The sequence below is a fragment of the Bos grunniens genome, chromosome 20 (assembly GCF_055505025.1).
Source record: "Bos grunniens cultivar Pamir isolate PY7600 chromosome 20, Bosgru_T2T1.0, whole genome shotgun sequence".
In the NCBI taxonomy this organism is placed as follows: Eukaryota; Metazoa; Chordata; class Mammalia; order Artiodactyla; family Bovidae; genus Bos; species Bos grunniens.
Window position 1 is genome coordinate 46,377,100 of NC_141184.1, and position 12,846 is coordinate 46,389,945.

Sequence of the window (12,846 nt, forward strand, 5' to 3'; positions counted from 1 at the left end):
AGCATCAATTCTTTGGCACTCAGCTTTCTTTATAGTCCAACTCTCACACGCGTACATGACCACTGGAAAAACCAGAGCCTTGAGTAGGCGGACCTTTGTTGGCAAAGTAATGTCTCTGTTTTTCAATATTCATTTGTATTGTCACAATGGCCAGATTTGATTCTTATTTATGGTTGAGTAATATTCCATATACCACATCTTTTACACACACACACCACATCTTTTTTTATTCACTCATCTATGAATGGATACTTAGTTTGGTTATATATTTCAGCTGTTGTAAATACTGCTGTGGTGAACATAGGAGTTTGTATATCCTTTTTGAATTAGTGGTTCTGTTTTCTTCAGAAAATTATCCAGAAGTGGAATTCCTGGATCATATGGTAGTTCTATTTTTTAAATTTGTGGGGGAACCTCCATACTGTTCTCCATAGTGACTAGCAGTTTACATTCCTCCTAACAGTGCACAAGCATTCCCTTTTCTCAACATCCTCCTGAACACTTGTTATTTATCTTTTTGATAATAGCTCATATATGCAGATGACATCACCCTTACGGCAGAAAGTGAAGAGGAACTAAAAAGCCTCTTGATGAAAGGGAAAGTGGAGAGTGAAAAAGTTGGCTTAAAGCTCAACATTCAGAAAATGAAGATCATGGCATCCAGTCCCATCACTTCATGGGAAATAGATGGGGAAACAGTGGAAACAGCATCAGACTTTATTTTTTTGTGCTCCAAAATCACTGCAGATGGTGACTGCAGCCATGAAATTCAAAGATGCTTACTCCTTGGAAGGAAAGTTATGACCAACCTAGATAGCATATTCAAAAGCAGAGACATTACTTTGCCAACAAAGGTTCGTCTAGTCAAGGCTATGGTTTTTCCTGTGGTCATGTATGGATGTGAGAGTTGGACTGTGAAGAAAGCTGAGAGCCGAAGAACTGATGCTTTCGAACTGTGGTGTTGGAGAAGACTTTTGGGAGTCCCTTGGACTGCAAGGAGATCCAACCAGTCCATTCTGAAGGAGATCAGCCCTGGGATTTCTTTGGAAGGAATGATGCCAAAGCTGAAACTCCAGTACTTTGGTCACCTCATGCCAAGAGTTGACTCATTGGAAAAGACTCTGATGCTGGGAGGGATTGGGGGCAGGAGGAGAAGGGGACGACAGAGGATGAGATGGCTGGATGGCATCACTGACTCGATGGACATGAGTCTGAGTGAACTCCAGGAGTTGGCAATGGACAGGGAGGCCTGGCGTGCTGCGATTCATGGGGTCGCAAAGAGTCGGACATGACTGAGCGACTGATCTGATCTGATTCTTAAATTTGTGAGGTGATTTCTCACTGTGGTTTTGATTTGCATTTCCCTGATGATTAGTGATATTGGAGCACGTTTCCATGTGTCATTTGACCATCTGTGTATCTTTAGAAAAACGCCTATTTAGGCCCTGAGTCCACTTTTTAATTGGGTTGTTTGTTTGATGTTGAGTTGTGTGAGTTCTTTGTATATAGTTGGATATTAACCCCTAATCAGATATGTTGTAGCAAATATCTTCTCCCATTCAGTAGGCTGCCTCCTCAGTTTGTTGACAGTATCCTTTTCTGTGCAGAAGCTTTTTGGTTTGATTTAATTCCATTTGTTTATTTTTGCTTTTGTTTTCCTTGCCTGAGGGGAGATACCCCCCCAAATATTGCTAAGACCAGTGTTAAACAACATACTGCTTACGTTTTCTTTGAGGATTTTTATGGTGTCTGGTTTTACATTTAAGCCTTTAATTTATTTTGAGTTTATTTTTGTATATGGTGTGAGAAAGTAGTCCAGTTTGATTATTTTGCATGTGGCTGTCCAGTTTTCCCAACATCATTTATTGAAGAGGCTGTCTTTCCTCCATTGTATATTCTTGCCTCTTTTTTTGTAGAATCCAATCTAATCCTTGTGCTCAGTGATGTCTGACTCTTTGCAGCCCCATGGACTGTAGGCTGCCAGGCTCCACTGTCCATGGGATTTTCCGGGCAATACTGGAGTGGGTTGCCATTTCCTACTCCAGGAGATTTTTCTAATCCATGGATCAAACCCGTGTCTCCCGTGTAGGCAGGCAGATGCTTTACTAATGTGCTTCCTGGCCATAAAAATGTCAGTTTCTTTCTGGGCCCTCTATTCTGTTCCATTGATCTGTTTTTATGCCAGTACCATACTGTTTTGATTACTATAGCTCTGTAACATGGTTGGTTAAAATCTAACTTTGTTCTTCTTTTTCAAGATTGTTTTGGACTTCTGAGGTATTTTATGTTTCCATATGAATTTTAGAATTATTTGTTCTAGTTCTGTGAAAAATGTCATTAGTATTTTGATAGAAATTGCATTGAATCTGTATTGTTTTTTAAATATCTCTTTCTGATTGCTTTTAGGGTGTAGAAACAGCAGATTACTATATATTAATTTTGTATCCTGCAATTTTATTCATTCATTTATTAGTTCTATTCAGTTCAGTTCAGTCGCTCAGTCGTGTCCGACTCTTTGCAACCCAATGAATCACAGCATGCCAGGCCTCCCTGTCCATCACCATCTCCCGGTGTTCACTCAAGCTCACGTCCATTGAGTCGGTGATGCCATCCAGCCATCTCATCCTCTGTCGTCCCCTTTTCCTCCTGCCCCCAATCCCTCCCAGCATCAGAGTCTTATCCAGTGAGTCAACTCTTCGCATGAGGTGGCCAAAGTACTCGAGTTTCAGCTTCAGCATCATTCCTTCCAAAGAAATCCCAGGGCTGATCTCCTTCAGAATGGACTGGTTGGATCTCCTTGCAGTCCAAGGGACTCTCAAGAGTCTTCTTCAACACCACAGTTCAAAAACATCAATTCTTTGGCGCTCAGCTTTCTTCACAGTCCAACTCTCGCACCCATACATGACCACTGGAAAAACCATAGCCTTAACTAGACAGACCTTTGTTGGCAAAGTAATGTCTCTGCTTTTCAATATGCTATATAGGTTGGTCATAACTTTTCTTCCATGGAGCAAGCGTCTTTTAATTTCATGGCTGCAGTCACCATCTGCAGTGATTTTGGAGCCCAGAAAAATAAAGCCTGACACTGTTTCCACTGTTTCCCCATGAAGTGATGGGACCAGATGCCATGATCTTCGTCTTCTGAATGTTGAGCTTTAAGCCAACTTTTTCACTCTCCTCTTTGGTATTATCTTTAGGATTGTCTATTTACAGTATCATGTCATTTTCAAAAAGTATCAGTTCTTCACTTCCTTTCTGATTTGGATTCATTTTATTCTTTTTGTTGCCCGATTGGTATAGCTAGGACTTCCAGAACTCTGTTGAATTATAGTGGCAAGAGTTGGCATCTTTTTCATGTTTCTGATTTTAGAGGAAGTGCTTTCAGGTTTTCACTGTTGAGTATGTTATGGGCAGAAGGTTTGTCATATATGGCTTTTATTATGTTGAGGAATGTTCCCTCTACACTGAATTTGTTGAGAATTCTTATCATAAACGGATGTTGATTTTGTCAAATGCTTTTTTCCTCCAGTTTTTCTTCTTCAGTTTGTTAATACGGTATATCGTGCTGATTGACTTTCAGATGCTGAACCATTCTTACATCCCTGGGATAAGTCCCACTTGATTATGGTATGTGATACTTCTAATGTATCATTGAATTCTGTTTGCTGATATTTTGCTGAGGATTTGGGCCAGTAGTTTTCCTTTTTTGTGATGTTTCTGTTGGTTTTGATAGTAGGGTGATTTTGCTTAATGAATGAGTTTGGCTGTATTCCCTTTTCAATTTTTAAAATAGTTTTAGAAGTTCGGGTGTTAACTTTAAACGTCTGGTAGGATTCACTTGTGAAGCTGTCTGGTCATGCACTTTTTTGAGAATGTGTTTACTGATTCAGTTCCATTATTGTTGTTTGGTTTGTCCATATTTCTCATTCAGTCTTGGAAGACTTGTATGTTTGCAGGAATTTATTCATTTCTTCCAAGTTATTCATTTATTGGAGTGCAGTTGTTCATAGTAATCTTTTATGATCCTTTTTAAATTTTTGTGTCAGTTGTAGCTTCTCTTTCATTTGATTTTCTTTATTTGTGCCTAGTCTTTTTTTTTGTTTTTTTTTTTGATGAGTCTAGCTATCCGTTCAGTTCAGTTGCTCAGTCGTGTCTGACGCTTTATGACCCCATGAATCGCAGCATGCCAGGCTTCCCTGTCCATCACCATCTCCCGGAGTTATAGGTTTATCAAATTTACTTACTTTTCAAAGAAGCAGATCTTAGTTTCAGTGATCTTTTCTATTTGTTTTTTAAAGTCTTTATTTCCTTTATTCTTGCCCTAATTTTTATTATTTCTTTCCTTCTACTAACTTTGGATTTTGTTTGGTTTGTTTTTTCTAGTTCATTTATGTGTAAAGTTAGATTGTTCATTTGAAGTTTTTTTTTTTTTTGTGATAGGTTTGTGTTGCTGTAAATTTCCCTCTTAGTATTGCTTTTGCTGCATTCCATAGACTTTGGATCATTGTGTTTCATTTTTCATATCTTTCTTGATTTCCTCTTTGATTCTTTCATGAACCTTTTGTTTAGTGACATGATTATTTGTCATCCATGTATTTCTGTGTTTTTGCAGGGTTTTTTTGCTGTAGTTGATTTCTAATCTCATAGCATTGTGGTCAGAAGTGATGCTTAATATGATTTATGTCTTCTTAAATTTATTGAGGTGGCAAGAATACAGAGGTCCAACAAAGGTCCGTCTAGTCAAATACAGATGTGAGAGTTGGACTATAAAGAAAGTTGAGCACCAAAGAATTGATGCTTTTGAACTGTGGTGTTAGAGAAGACTCTTGAGAGTCCTGTGGACTACAAGGAGAACCAACCGGTCAGTCCTAAAGGAAATTAGTCCCAAACAGTCATTGGAAGGACTGATGCTGAAGCTGAAACTCCAGTATGTTGGCTATCTGATGCAAAGAACTGACTCATTGGAAAAGACCCTGATGCTGGGAATGATTGAAGGCAGGAGGAGAGGGGAACGACAGATGAGATGGTTGGATGGCATCACCAACTCAATGGACATGAGTTTGAGCAAGCTTTGTGAGTTAGTGATGGACAGGGAAGCCTGGTGTGCTCCAGTCCATGGGGTCCCAAAGAGTTGGACATGACTGAACGCCTGAATAGAACTGAACTGAAATTTATTGAGACTTGTTTTGTGGCCTAGTATGTGAAAATTCCATGTGTACTTGAAAAGAATGTGTATAAGACCAGTGTTTCTTTATTGATTTTTCTATCTGGATTTTCTCTCCACTGATGTAAGTGAGGTGTTAAAGTCACCTACTACTATTGCATTACTGTCAGTTTCTTTATGTTTGTTAACATTTTCTTTATATATTTGTGTGTACCCGTCTTAGATGTATATATCTATTTACAATTGTTTTATCTTCTTGCTGCATTGATTCCTTGATCATTATACACAAATGTCCTTTTTTGTCTCTTGTAATGGTTTTTCTTTTAAAGTCTGTTTTGTCTGATGCAAGTATTGCTACCCTAGCTCTCTTTTCATTTTTGTTCACATGGAAAGGTGGATACCTTTCCATCCTTTAACACTTATTATGAATCGGTTTGTTGGTGCTGAAACCTTTAGCTTTTCTTCGTCTGTAAAACTGTGTCTCTTTCATAACAGAATGATAGCCTTGCTGTGTAGAGTATTCTTGGTTGTAGATTTTTTTTCTTTCATCAGTTTGAATGTATCATGCTGTTCTTTCTAGCCTATAAAGTTTCTGCTGAAAAGTTAGCTCATAGTCTTATGGGAATTCTATTGTACCTACCTGCTTTTCTCTTGCTGCTTTTAAGATTCCTTACTTTTAGTTTTTGCTATTCAACTATAAGGTGTTTTGGTGTGCATTTTGGGGGGTTTATCTTGTTTTGGACTTTTTGTGCTTCCTGGACCTGCACGTCTGTTTCCTTTTCCAGCTTAGGGAATGTTTCTTTTATTTCTTCAAATAAATTCTCAGCCTATTACTCTCTCTTCTTGCTCTGGGACCCCTATAATGTGAGGATGCTTGATATTGTCCCTGAGGTCTCAAACTATCTCTTTTTTAAAATTCTTATTTCCTGGTCAGCCTGGGTTAATTTTAATTCTCTTTCAGTTTCATGCTGTGTTCTTCTGTATCATCTGTTGATTCCTTCTAGTGACTTTTAATTTCAGGTACTGTATTCTTCAGCTCTGTTTGGTTCTTTATATTATCTCTTTATTAAGCTTCTCACTATTTTCTTTCATTCTTTTCATACATTTGTTGAACAGCTTTATGATCAATATCTTGAACTTGAGGTAGATTGCTGATCTCTACTTCATTTAGTTCTTCTGGGGTTTTGTTATTTGAAATGCATTCATCTTCCTCCTCATTTTGTCTAAAAATTTCTGTGTTTATTTCTATGTGATAGATAGGTTGAGTACATTTCCTGAGCTTTGAGAACTAAGACTATAGGACACATCCGATGGGGCCCAGCAGCACACCCTGCTCTGGTCATGAGACATGAACTCTAGGGCTGCCTTCTGTGTGGGTGGCTTGAGCCCTTCTGTTGTGGTAGGACCAACTACCATGCATGCACTGGTAGGTGGGGTTTGCCTCCAGCCTATTTGGCTGCCAGGTCCTGGCTTTTGTGGTGGCTATTGGCCTGCTGATGGGCTGGGCTGGGCTGTGCTGGATTACAGTATAGTTGGCTGTATGACTGACTGGGGGCTTCCAGAGCTGATGCTAGCAGCTCCCAGGACTAAATGGCTAGAGGGACAACTCCAAAATTTTACCTGAAGACATCAGTGTCCTCATGGTAGAATGAGCTTCTCAAAATGACTGCTGCCAGCCTCTCTGTTCTCCAGGGGGCAAATCTCAGTTGCTTCCTGCCTCTCTAGAAGGATCTCCAAAATTAGTAAACATGTCTGACCCATGCTTCTTTCAAATTATTGCCTCTATGCTTTGATTTGAAGTGTGTGGGATTTTCTTTGTGCCACTTAAAAAAAAAAATGGAATCTGTTTCCTAGAGCTCTCTGTCTCTCCTTTATGGAAGCCCTTGCGGCCTTCACAGCCTGCTGTTCTGGGAGCTCCAATTCCTGGTATAAAACCTCTGGGCTGGGGAGCGCCACATGAGACTTCGGCCCCTTGCTCCTTGGGGGAACCTCTGCAGTTGTGACTGTCCTCCGATTTGTAGGTTGCCTATCTGTGAGTGTAGGTCTTGACTATTCAGCATTTCTACCCTTCTTACCCATCTCATTGTGTTTTTAGCTGTGGAAAATCTTTTCTGCTAGTCTTCAACCATCAATAGATGGTTGCTGTGACCATGGGAGGAAGTGGTTCAACATCATCCTACTTTGCCATCTTGACCACACCAAAATTTATACTAGGTCTCTTGCATAAATATTTTAGTGAATGCTGAATTTTTCTTAAATGGTATGGAGACCTGTAAAACTATTAATTGAGTACTAAACAAAGCTTTTGGCTGTGTGGATCACAATAAGCTGTGGAAAATCCTGAAAGAAATGGGAATACCAGACCACCTGACCTGCCTCTTGAGAAACCTATATGCAGGCCAGGAAGCAACAGTTAGAACTGGACATGGACAACAGACTGGTTCCAAATAGGAAAAGGAGTATGTCAAGGCTGTATATTGTCGCCCTGTTTATTTAACTTATATGCAGAGTACATCATGAAGAATGCTGGGCTGGAAGAAGCACAAGCTGGAATCAAGATTGCCAGGAGAAATATCAATAACCTCAGATATGCAGATGACACTACCCTTATGGCAGAAAGTGAAGAGGAACTAAAAAGCCTGTTGATGAAAGTGAAAGTGGAGAGTGAAAAAGTTGGCTTAAAGCTCAACATTCAGAAAACGAAGATCATGGCATCTGGTCCCATCACTTCATGGGAAATAGATGGGGAAACAGTGGAAACAGTGGCAGACTTTATTTTTCTGGGCTCCAAAATCACTGCAGATGGCGATTGCAGCCATGAAATTAAAAGACGCTTACTCCTTAGAAGGAAAGTTATGACCAACCTAGATAGCATATTCAAAAGCAGAGATGTCACTTTGCCAACAAAGGTCCATCTAGTCAAGGCTATGGTTTTTCCAGTGGTCATGTATCGATGTGAGAGTTGAACTGTGAAGAAAACTGAGCACCGAAGAGTTGATGCTTTTGAACTGTGGTGTTGAAGGAGACTCTTGAGAGTCCCTTGGACTGCAAGGAGATCCAACCAGTCCATTTGGAAAGAGATCAGCCCTCGGTGTTCATTGGAAGGACTGATGCTGAAGCTGAAACTCCAATACTTAGGCTACTTCATGCAAAGAGTTGACTCATTGGAAAAGACCCTGATGCTGGGAGGGATTGGGGGCAGGAGGAGAAGGGGACAACAGAGGATGAGATGGCTGGATGGCATCACCGACTCGATGGATGTGAGTTTGGGTGAACTCCGGGAGTTGGTGATGGACAGGGAGGCCTGGCATGCTGCGATTCATGGGGTTACAAAGAGTCAGACATGACTGAGCGACTGAACTGAACTGAAACCAGCTATTTATTTTCATTAAGCTAACCACTATGAAGTTTAGTGTCTCTTTGTGTGTGTATCTTTTATGTGACCTTTTGTATTCTTGTGCATATATATTCTGTTGTGTTATGTTTATGAAGTGTTAAAGTCTAGATTATATAATATTTTTAAAAATTCTATTTGAATTTTTTAAACAAGTTAGGTCGATTAAAATTACAAACATGCATTATTTTAAAAATGTATGTGTGTTTCAAACTATTATGACTTTGTAAAAAGATATTTTCAGGTTTTCTTTTATTAACAACTCACCTTTTGTTATTAATACAATATTTTATTACTAAATTTTTCCTTGGTTTGTGCCTGATGTAAAAAAATGATTGCTCTGAAACAGGTCATGGGAAGCATGTAGCAGTTTAGGGCAATGTACTGTTGTTAATTGTAAACCTGAACTTTTTCAGTAGTTGAGTCTATATCTTAGAATTAGCCTGGATTTCAGGGTTGAGCTAATAAAAGCTTAAAACTTCTAACAGGAATTTAATTTTTAATTTAAAAACTTTAGTTCAAAATCAATAGTATTGATTGTGAATAGTTTTTCTTGGAATATATCAGTAACTACTGTGTTTATATCATTTATATCTTATTGAATCTTTTTAGTATCTCTGTGAGGTTATACCTTGGTTGACTTAAGGTAGATGATAACAAAGTCTTATAATAGGAATGGTCTGCAGTCCAGTCAGGTTAGGTAGTAGGATCATCCATCAAGAGGTAATCCACAGGCCTTATCATGAGAATCTTGGTTACTAAAGATAAGCAATAGCAAAAGTCTGATGGCAAGACTGGTCAGGGGCAGTAGTGGGGGATCCTAGACCCAGATGGAGCTCTAGATCTTGAGTGGTATTCTAAAATTCTAGACTACCAAGCTTGCTAAATTGCTATTCTTATTCAGTGGTATACATGCAATTTTTCTAGAGAGTCATATATTTCAAGTACCACTCATTTCATCAAGGAAAAATAAATTCAGTCTTGATTTATGCCCACCAAAAATTCCTGTTATGAATTTTGGTAATCATTTTTGAAATTCATGTCTGTAAGAAGATACTTCTGGAGAGTGTAACTAACCAAGCTTAGGGTGTAGATTATGAGCAAAATGCACACACACATATATTTTTATTACCTAAGCTGTTTGAAAGTAAATTATAAATATCATGGCACTCCGTCTCTAAATACGTCCGTTTTTAAAAGTAAACTCTTAGCAGTGGTAAGCTGGTAATAGTAAACTACGAGTGAGTGACAGGTTTTAAGTAAAGGACTGAAATGATAGGATGTAATTGACTATTGGGGAGATGCATTTAAGGAAGAAAAGACTAGTTATTTAAAATGTTACTTAATTCTGACGGTCATCCTGTGAGGTATCATTATCCTTATTTTCGCAGATGAGAAAATTGAAGTGCAGAGTTGTGAAGTAATTTGTTCAAGATTGTATTGCTCTTAAGTGGCTGAAGTCACTACATGACCATTTTCCAAATTGTTTCATGAAGTTAAAAAATTGAAGCAAATGTGAATGTTAGTGATTCTTTCCTTCTCATTGTATCGGTAATTATTCTTAATCATGTAATCATCAACCTTTAAGAAATAGTATTTCCAAGAATGCCAGATTTCCTGATGGACATATGCTTCATCTTTGAAAAATTGAAGAGTAAGCAATACCTACGAACTAGCTTTCTCTCTTTTTTTTTAATTTATTTATTTGGCTGTGCCAGGTTAGTTGCAGCATGCCAGATCTTTACTTGGGGCATGTGGGATCTAGTTTCTTGACCAGAGAGTGAATGTGGGCCCCCTGCACTGGGAGCATGAAGTCAGCCACTGGACTACCAGGGAAGTCCCCAACTAGCTTTTTTTGTTGTCAGATTACTAGATAATGAATGCTGTGTTGTTTAGCTGTTATATCTTATAATTTCAGCATATTTTCTCTGATTGAATTTATTTTATTTTAAATATGTTCTCTATCAAATAGAGTCCTGATGGTTTTATGGCAGTTAAAAGTTTTACAGTAAACGATTCTTAAATTGAAGCAAATAAGCAACAGGCTGCAGTAGTTAAAAGTGAAGATGAATGAAGATTAAATACATTGTTCTTCAGTTGCTCAGTTGTGTCCAGCTCTTTGCGACCCCATGGACTGCAGCACCCCAGGCTTCCCTGTCCTTCACCATCTCCCAAAGTTTGCTTAAACTCATGTCCATTGAGTCGATGATGCCATCCAACCATCTCATCCTCTGTCATCCCCTTTTTCTCCTGCCTTCAATCTTTCCCAGTATCAGGGTCTTTTCTAGTGAGTTAGTTCTTCACATCAGGTGGCCAAAGTGTTGGAGCTTCAGCATCAGTCCTTCCAATGAGTATTCAGGGTTTATTTCCTTTAGGATTGACTGGTTGGATCCCCTTGCAGTCCAAGGGACTCTCAAGAGTCTTGTCCAAAACCACAGTTCAGAACCATCACTACTTCGGTGCTCAGCATTCTTTATGGTCCAACTCTCACATCCCTACATGATTACTGGGAAAATTGTAGCCTTGACTAGACGGGCCTTTGTCAGCAAAGTAATGTCTCTGCTTTTTAATACATGGTCTAGGTTTGTCATAGTTTTTCTTCCAAGGAAGCAAGCATCTTTTAATTTCATGGCTGCAGTCACCATCTGCAGTGATTTTGGAGCCCAAGAAAATAGTCTGTCAGTTCCCATTGTTTCCCCATCTATTTGTCATGAAGTGATGGAACCGGATGCCATGATCTTTGTTTTTTGCATGTTGAGCTTTAAGCCATCTTTTTCACTCTCTTCTTTCACCCTCATCAAGAGGCTTTTTAGTTTCCTCTTCACTTTCTGCCATAAGGGTGGTATTATTTGCATATCTGAGGTTATTGATATATCTCCCAGCAATCTTGATTCCAGCTAGAGCTTTATCCAGCCTGGCATTTCTCATGATGTACTCTGCTATAAGTTAAATAAGTAGGGTGACAGTATACAGCCTTGACTCACTCCTTTTCCAATTTTGAATCAGTCTGTTTTTCCATGTCTGGTTCGAACTGTTGCTTCTTGACCTGCATTCAGGTTTCTCAGGAGGCAGGTAGGTGGTCTGGTATTCCCATCTCTAAGAATTTTTGATAGTTTCTTGTGATCCACACAGTTAAGGACTGGATGCCATGATCTTCGTTTTTTAAATGTTGAGTTTTAAGTCAGCTTTTTAATTCTCCTCTTTAACCTTCATCAAGAGACTCTTTAGTTCCTCTTCGCTTTCTGCCATTAGGGTGGTGTCATCTGCATACCTGAGGTTATTGATAAAATACATAGCCTTTTTTAAAATAAGGTGAACTGTTCATGATTAAACAGGATTAAAGCTGGTATGAAGCAAATCATATAATGATTTTTTTTTAACCCCTTCTGAGCTTTGGAGGCACAAGAAGATAAATCATGCTTCCCTGAAAGACCAAAAATGTAGTTTTTAAAGTGACATTTTGATTCAGTTGAACATAGTAAACTCTCCTTCTATAACACTTCTAACCTCAAACAGGCAATGTAAAAAGACACCCTATAACTTAAGTTCTCATATGGCATTCCTTAGGAAATTCCTTGACTAGAGAATTTCTTATCAAGCTGTCAATATCCTAAACCCCAACATTTCTGTGGCTGATAATGATAAAGATTGGTTTCTTATTCATGGTGCATGTCCCTAGTGGGACAGCTGGGAATTCTCTTCCTCCATTTGTCCTCACTTGGAGACCCAGACTCACCGTCATTCTGACAGAAAAGAGATAGGTAATAACACACCAATTTTTAAAGCTTCTGCTGGATACTGTCCCTTTCAGTCTCATGGCTAAAGTAAGTCACATGCCCACACCAAGTTCAGAGACGGCTGTGAAGTGTACTCTCACCATGTGTTTGGATGGAGGACTGGAATGTTGGTGCACTGCTGTGATAGCTAACACAGTCTTTAGAGGAACATTGAGAATTATGCATGGTTGATTCTTAGAATCCATTTTTTTTCCCCCCTCAAAGGATACTAAGTACCTTTGAAGTAATATTACTGTGATTAAGGATCTTGATTCTAAAAGAGAAGCTAGGTAAATAACTGAAAATATTCAGTAGTTTACTTACTTTGGTGGAGGAGTCAGGGAATTCATCTGGGCTTGCTTTTCCTTGTATTTTGTCCATTAAATTTTCATAAATATATTTTAGAACATTTGCTATTATTTGCTTATTTGTAACATAAATCTATTAATGAAATAATTCTAAACTACCAACTATTTTAATGGAAAACATGTTGAATAGTGCTGCCAGTGCAA

At 38.7% G+C, this 12,846-nt stretch overlaps 1 protein-coding gene across 4 annotated transcripts in view; it reads left to right on the forward strand.

Annotated features, from left to right (window-relative positions):
- The window catches only part of NDUFS4 (NADH:ubiquinone oxidoreductase subunit S4), a 115,841-nt gene that overhangs the window by 28,451 nt on the left and 74,544 nt on the right, over window positions 1-12,846 (forward strand). Inside the window, exon 1 of one of the 4 annotated variants that reach the window (XM_086361686.1) lies at window positions 3,583-3,627. The exons of the other annotated variants lie outside the window; for them this stretch is intronic. The gene's annotated coding sequence lies outside the window, so the exon portion shown is untranslated. Of the gene's footprint in view, window positions 1-3,582; window positions 3,628-12,846 lie in introns of those variants that run through there. 4 annotated transcript variants of the gene reach the window in all.